This window comes from Staurois parvus, unplaced genomic scaffold, assembly GCF_062004578.1.
Source record: "Staurois parvus isolate SC_StPar_1 unplaced genomic scaffold, SC_StPar_1.0 ptg000311l, whole genome shotgun sequence".
Taxonomy (NCBI): domain Eukaryota; kingdom Metazoa; phylum Chordata; class Amphibia; order Anura; family Ranidae; genus Staurois; species Staurois parvus.
The window spans coordinates 27178-35041 of NW_028318107.1; the positions used below are offsets into that span (position 1 = coordinate 27178).

A 7864-nucleotide genomic window follows, 5' to 3' on the forward strand; every position below is an offset into this window, starting at 1 on the left:
TGGCTCTCTGATTGGTAACAGCTTAGTCAGTGTGGTGGGAGTGCTCAGAGAGTGTTCTCACTGCACACAACCAGCATGAACACGTGTGTGGGGGGGAGTCGGCATTAAAGTGGTTCTAAAGCCTCAAGGTTTCTATCTTACGAAAGGGTAAAAAAACCTTCTACGTCACAGACCCACCCCCTTACCCCCCCCCCCCGCTTACCTCCCTCCCCCCCCCGCTTACCTGAGCCTCATCGTGATCCAAAGCTGTGAATGAGAGCTGGGGCTCTCCTGGCTTTGTCCCTCCTCATTGGGCAGATTGATAGCAGCCATTGGCTCCTGCTCCTGTCAATCAACTCCATTGATAAGGGAGTGGGGGGCAGGGCCAAGTCCCGCTGTCTGTGTCACTGGATGCAGCAGCAGGACTCAGGAGCGAGGAGTGCAGGCAAGGCACCTGAGAAGAGGAGGATCGGGGGCCACTCTGTGCAATTCTATTACATAGAGCAGGTAAGTGTAGACATGTTTGTTATTAAAATAAATGTTTACAACTACTTTAATGTTATTTTCTTGCTGCCCTACACACTCACCGGCCATGTTATTAGAATCACCAGTTCAATTGCTTGGTAACTAATTGGTGGTAATTAGCCAATCACATGGCAGCAACTCAATGCATTTAGGCATCTAGACGTGGTGAAGACGACTTGCTGAAGTTCAAACCAAGCATCATAATGAGGAAGAAAGGGGATTTAAGTGACTTTGAACGAAAAAGAGAAAATATCCAGTGAGTGGCAGTTGTTTAGAGGAAAATGCCTCATTGAGGTCAAAGATCAGAGGAGAATGGACAGACTGGTTCCAGATGATAGAAAGGCAACAGTAACTCCAATAACCACTTGTTACAACCGAGGTATGCAGAATACCATCTCTGAATGCACTATATATCTAGCCTTGAAGCAGATGGGCTACAGCAGCAGAAGACCACATCGGGTGCCACTCTCATCAGCTAAGAACAGGAAACAGAGGCTGCAATTCACACAGGCTCACCGAAATTGGACAATAGAAGATTGGAGAAATGTTGCCTGGTTTGCTGAGTCTCAATTTCAGCTGCAACATTCAGATGGTAGGGTCAGAATTTGGCATAAACAACATGAAAGCATGGATCCATCCTGCCTTGTATCAACGGTTCATGGATGTGCAGCCAACAAATCTGCAACAACTGCGTGTTGCTATCATGTCTATATGGACCAGAAACTCTGAGAAGTGTTTCCAACACCTTGTTGAATCCATGCCATGAAGAATGAAGGCAAAAGGGGGTCCAACCCGGTACTACCAAGGTGGACCTAATAAAGTGGCCGGTGAGAGTATATGAGTTACATTGTAGGCAAGCAGTTATAAGTTGAGTTGTCAATTTTCTTTGAATGTCATTTCATGTGGGACTGTCCTGCAGCAGTTTGTGTCCCATCCTCTACCCACCAGTCCATATTCAAGAGGTCTGCCTTTCTCAGCTAGTCTTCCCAATCATTTATAGACATACAAGATGTCAGGAGGTGAAACAACTTTCCTATCTAAAAAAATGAAATATCTTTGAACAAAGTTGGTATATAAGGACACTAAACTTTGGTTTTCTTCTAGTGCGAGGCACAAACTTCCACAGGAGCAACTTGATGAATTGCACAGTTTTTTCACGAACTGCATAACTATGACAGGTAACTTCACTTCTCAGATGTTACAACTCAGATGTTTCACTGCTAAGACTACCTGAAGAACATCTTTGTTGACTTAAGGGATTCAAAAAAGAATAGAGTGAGGTGACTCTTCTATCAGCCAAGATGATTGTAAAAGAAAAAAATGTAATTAATAGCTCACTTACCATGACTGAAAGTATATACACAGGTCTTGTCAAGGGGGTGTTCCTCAAAGTTTTCCTAAAGAAATGTATCCCTCACACCTTCACCTCCCCTTCCATAAGTTTTTTGAATCACATAGTGGTGGTATCTATGTTGGAGGAAGAGGCCCAGGATGCTATGACCATTATTCAGGGACATTCAACAAGAAGGTGTGAATTTGTTTGGAACCCATGCAAGCTCTCTGTCAGAATGGAGAGGGCACAAGCAGTTAGGGATTCCACTTGCTATGAACCAAAACAGCACATTTTCAAGTAGCAATCCAAGAAAACAAAATCCAGGGCACTCCTCACTCATGTCACTCTTCTTTATGTCACTCTTCTTTATGTAAAATATATTCTCACCTAGGTGAATGCAGCATCACTCTGATGCTGCATCTGTCCCCTGACGATTCTGCACTGAGAACTGAGCGATCAGACACCCCTGATCACTGAATTCCCCCCTCCATTCTGAGAAGAAAACCGGGACTGTCAGTCACCAGCTCTTTGCTCTGCCCCTCAGCACTCACTGTAACGCTGAGCTGTGGAGGGGGCAAGAAGGGCTGCCTCAGGCTCTCAGCAACTTGCTGCCAGTCCGGGCTGCTGGGTAAATCCCGACTGTAGAGTTGGGATCGATCCAGCGCCTGGACTAGCTGAGTGACATCTGTTGGCTGAAAGTGGGCCACAGTCATGCAGAATGAACTGCACTCCTGTGATCCATAGGAGAAATATGGCCAAAAAAGCTTTGCAATTTAAATTGCAATTGACACAACACCTTGACACTCCTCACCATCCGAGGACTGGAAAGCTGCAATATATTACATTTGTGTTCTTGTGTTCACATACACTTTCATTAATTCGTTTTTGAGATCATATACAATTGTACAGCATTTTCTCCCTCTACATATATTTTGTATAAATACACAAATGGCCAGTAATGCACCTGTCCTTGAATGTAGTAAACCTAGAATCAGTGCCAGGGTTGCCATTTTTATACTTCACTTTCATTTAGGAACAAAAGAAAAAAAAGTGTCATACTGAAAAACAAAGAAAGTTCACAACTGAACTTTAAAAAAACAATATTTCAAAAATCTAAAGATACAATTATTCCATAGAGATGCCATTTTGAATGTGACTCAGTGCCTGTAATGTGATCTCAGGTTCTGCGCTGAATTATGAGAGTTGTCAGGAGCCATATGCAGGTTCCCATTGACATGGATGTAAAGAAGAACATTTCTTGCTGCACACTGAAAAGGAAAGGCCATTCTTAATATGACCAGAAAAATAAACTTGTTAAAGGTAGTGAACTCTTGGAAGTTTATATTTTCAACTGAAAATTCCTATTTTTTTATAATGACAGGGGTTGTTCCTGTTGTTGTCCTTACACACAAGTTTAAGAACGACTTCAAAGATTTAGAAGAAAAGTTTAGAAGTGTGGGAGCAGAAATGGTGCTGGCCATTGAGAATTACACCCCCACGGACCACATGAAGACTCCAGGGCGGTGCAATGATATACAGAAAGTGATCGTGGAAGCTTTGCAAGAAGTAAGATTCCGCCTGACACAGCCAAGGAATCCAATGAAAGAACGTATACAGCACAAGAAGGTCCTTCTGCAATTTGTATATAAATTTATACTTACTGAGACAAAAGCAGAAGCTAAAATACAGGAATATGAGAGGCTGAAAGCTCTGGCAGATAAAAGATGGTTTAAAATGTTTCCCTATGATAACTAAAACACTTTTATGGTTCTTGTGTATGAAAACCACTGCAGAAAAAAAAAGAAAAGTAGGAGGTGATCAAAGTTATCAAATTGGACCTTCCCCAATGCGGACATAAAGCTTTGCTAACTGTCTTCCAGAAACAGCTAAATACATAATAAAAGTTACTACTAGTTCCCACCAGTGCTTCTTATGTAGAGCTACCCCCGCAGGGGCTGCTTGTATCTTGCCCAGCCTTTCCCCTAGATCTTCTCCCACAGCCAAGCACACCACATTTCTTATACCAGGTGCACACAACGTTCACTTATTACTCCAATCATCAGTCTGGGGGTTCTAGCTTCTCTGTTGTCTGTATTTCATTGGAACTGGGAAAGGGAAGGGATATAATAGGATACTCCGAATCAAACTATGCCCAATTGAGGACAGCTTATCTGTGGGCTTTCCTTAGTGAATCTGTGTAGCCGACTGTACAAACATGGAGCAAAGCACCCCGCCCCCATAGTAAAACACTTCCTACACACAGTTAACCCTTTGATCGCCCCTCACATTAACCCCTGCATGACCAGTGCCATTAGCACACTGTCAGTGCTTTTTTTAGTAGTGATCACTGTATTGGTGTCACTGGGGAAGTCGCTGATCGCCACCATTACTAGTAAAAAAAAAAAAATCCCAGTATCCATACCGCCATTTGAAAACGCTAAAACATTCACATAGACCAATTAATTTCCACGTATTGGAATTTATTTTAGCAAAGACATGTCACAGAATACATTTTAGCATGAATTTATGACAGAATTTGATTTTTTTTATTTTTTTACTGAACATGTTTAATAGCAAAAAGTAAAAAAAAATGTTTCTCAAAATTGTCGGTCTTTTTTTTATAGCGCAAAAAAACCCGCACAGGTGATCAAATACCACTGAAAGAAAGCTCATTTGTAGGAGAAAAGGACATAAATTTAGTTAAAGTAATGCAGCGCCATAACGCCAAAAATGGCCTGGTCAGGAAGGGGAGGAAATCCTCTGGAGGGGGAGGGGTTAAGCAGGACACCACGCTATACTAAACTAAATACATACTACAAACCTACCTAAGGGGGCGCTACACTTACACAGCAAAAAGCCTAGGTATTCCATCATATGACCACTCATTTCACAAATACATCCCCATCCTCCTCTGAGTAATTGCTACATTAATAAAAAAAAAACCCAGCTAATCTAAATATCCCTTTTACTCACCTAAATCCATGGTCATGTGATGTACTGAAAACTGAGTCTGTTGTCATCAAGTTTGATAAATAGTGGGAGGGTCCTCATTCAGGTGGTCTCTCACTGGGTGATGATGATGCTTCCTTTTGGCTGTCCAGCAAGGGGGGCTCAAAAGACAGCGAGCCGGGCTGCGGCCGGCGTGAATGGAAATGCTGGATTGCTGGCAAAGCCCAGCGGTGGGTGGGAGACTCAAGCAAGTGAACTGATTTGAAAGCCTTAAAAGAAAAAAAATTAATTTGGATTGGGTAACGGTCAGAGGGAAGGACTTTAGGGGTTTCCAGTGGAAGTAATCTTCAGTAATGCTGCCATAACGCTTCCATTTCTTCCCTAAAAATATGGGAGCCTTTCCTCATCTCCCCTAAACATACTGTTTATGGCAGGGCCGGATCTAGCCAGTATGATATGGGGGTGCAGTAATAAATGTCAGGGGGGCAGAGGGTATGAGGTCTGCAGGGCAGTGTACACAAACAGGAATGAATAGCGGAGTGTACAGGTCAGAGGACGGGGTTAGCAGAGCAGAGGTCAGGAATCAGCAGTTTGGAGGGTGGGGTACCGATGGACTTCTGTACAACCAGCTTCTAGGAACATTTCCACCCGATCAGCACCGCCAGTTATAGCCGGCAGCACTGATCAGTACTAAGTGATAAGTATCTCCGCTGTCAGAACACAATACCTCAGCGGGAGTGATTTCCGCATCCACGTGGGAGCCCCGATGTTGAACAAAAAATGACTGATGTATAGACTGCCTTACTGAGTGTCACTCAGTGTCCCCAGAGTGCCACCACTTTACACCAGAGTCTTGCAGAGTGTCCCCTTACATCAGATTCTGGTATAGTCCCCTTCTTACATCAGAGTCTTGCAGAGTGCCCCCTTACATCAGATTCTGGTATAGTCCCCTTCTTACATCAGAGTCTGGCATAGTGTCCCCTTACATCAGATTCTGGTATAGTCCCCTTCTTACATCAGAGTCTTGCAGAGTGCCCCCTTACATCGGATTCTGGTATAGTCCCCTTCTTACATCAGAGTCTGGCATAGTGTCCCCTTACATCAGATTCTGGTATAGTCCCCTTCTTACATCAGAGTCTTGCAGAGTGCCCCCTTACATCGGATTCTGGTATAGTCCCCTTCTTACACCAGAGTCTGGCAGAGTGTCCCCTTACATCAGATTCTGGTATAGTCCCCTTTTACATCAGAGTCTTGCAGAGTGTCCCCTTACATCAGATTCTGGTTTAGTCCCCTTCTTACATCAGAGTCTGTCAAAGTGTCCCCTTACATCAGATTCTGGCAGAGTCCCCTTCGAACATCAGAGTCTTGCAGAGTGTCCCCTTACATCAGATTCTGGTATAGTCCCTTTCTTACATCAGAGTCTTGCAGAGTGTCCCCTTACATCAGATTCTGGTATATTCCCCTTCTTACATCAGAGTCTTGCAGAGTGCCCCCTTACATCAGATTCTGGTATAGTCCCCTTCTTACATCAGAGTCTTGCAGAGTGTCCCCTTACATCAGATTCTGGTATAGTCCCCTTCTTACATCAGAGTCTGTCAAAGTGTCCCCTTACATCAGATTCTGGTAGAAAGATGGGAAAGAGAAGGAGGGGGAGGGAGAAAGATGGGGGAGAGAAGGTAAGGAGATGGGCTCAGCTCTCTCACCCCAGTCTGGTCTGGTGGCTCAGGCAGTCTTCAGTCTTGCAGCCACCATTTAGTTGCCAGCTATAGAGCTTCAAGTTTCCCGCCCACACATCTTCTCAAGTACAGCACTGGTTGAGAATTGCAGTGTGGGCGGGGGTTACATGAGGATAGGGGCGGGGTAGATACAAGGAGAGGGGTGGGAGTTGGTGCACCTTGATCTCTCCTCTCCCGTCCATGCAGAGAAGGGGAGTGTGCTGGTTGTTCTCTGTCACAGACACTGGACTTGATAGATGCAGCCAACCGCTGCACACAGCTTCATCTGATGGACATCATCCACAGCTTGCCTGGGTGGTCACAACTGGGGGGTATCACCCACCCCAGCACCCCCCTAGATCCGGCCATGGTTTATGGTGCTACTACAATATCTTACTGTGTGCTCTTGTTAGGTTGATCCACCATTTTATCAGCCATGAGCCCAACTCACTTCCTGTGATATGTGAAAGGTTGTAGAATCTCTGTAATTATAAATAACTGTTCATTAAATGACCTCTCATCCTAACCGCTGCCTACAGCTATTTCCTTTTGTTAAAAACGTATAATATAAAGCATTGGATCCCATAATATAGGGCGGGTACCAAATCTCCAGGTATGCTGTCTGCTGTTAGGGGTATAGATGAAATTAGTCATTACTTTTATGGGAAGTACACATTTTCCTTTGTCTACCCAAATCTGTGCGTACAATTACAAATAATAATCCGTCACCGTGCACATAATTCTGTGAACATGGGAACTAAAGAAAAAGGCATATTGACACACAGTAAGCTGACAACCAAAATCCACCATGAAAATATTACTAATAATAGTAACAACATTAACAACAACAAAAAAAATATAATAATAAAATTATTATTATTCAAAATATAATTTACAGTAATATTTGTAACAACAAAATTAATAATAATAACAGCAAAAGAAAAAAAATAATGATTATTATTATTCACAATATATATTTAACAACAATATTTTACCAACAAAATTAATATTAGTAAAAATAATATCACAACAGAAACAACAACAATAATAATAATGCAAACCAAGGACTTTGTTCTATCAGACTTGCTGTCCAGCAAACTCCTAGTCAGTTTAAACATCTTTAGCTATTTCTCTTGTCACAGGCAATGAAAAAAACACTCCAGAATGGAGAATGATTTTTTTTTTTACAAGGAACTCTCCATTTTTTATTATTATTTTTTAATCATAGGTTTTGATTTTTACCTTACTGTGTGCTAATAAACCACTTTTTTTCTTTTTCCACGTTCACAGAATTAGTCAGTACACTATTGTACATTGCATGGAAATTTGGACCACATCTTTTGGAGTCCCAGAGAAATTACAA

General features: G+C 42.7%; 1 long non-coding RNA gene across 1 annotated transcript; it reads left to right on the top strand.

Moving 5' to 3' along the window:
- Positions 1-532: 532 nt before the first annotated feature.
- Positions 533-7027, top strand: LOC149457597 (uncharacterized). Its single transcript, XR_016313600.1, has 2 exons — positions 533-1682; positions 3219-7027. It is a non-coding gene; the product is annotated as an uncharacterized LOC149457597 (long non-coding RNA).
- The last annotated feature ends 837 nt before the right edge of the window (positions 7028-7864 follow it).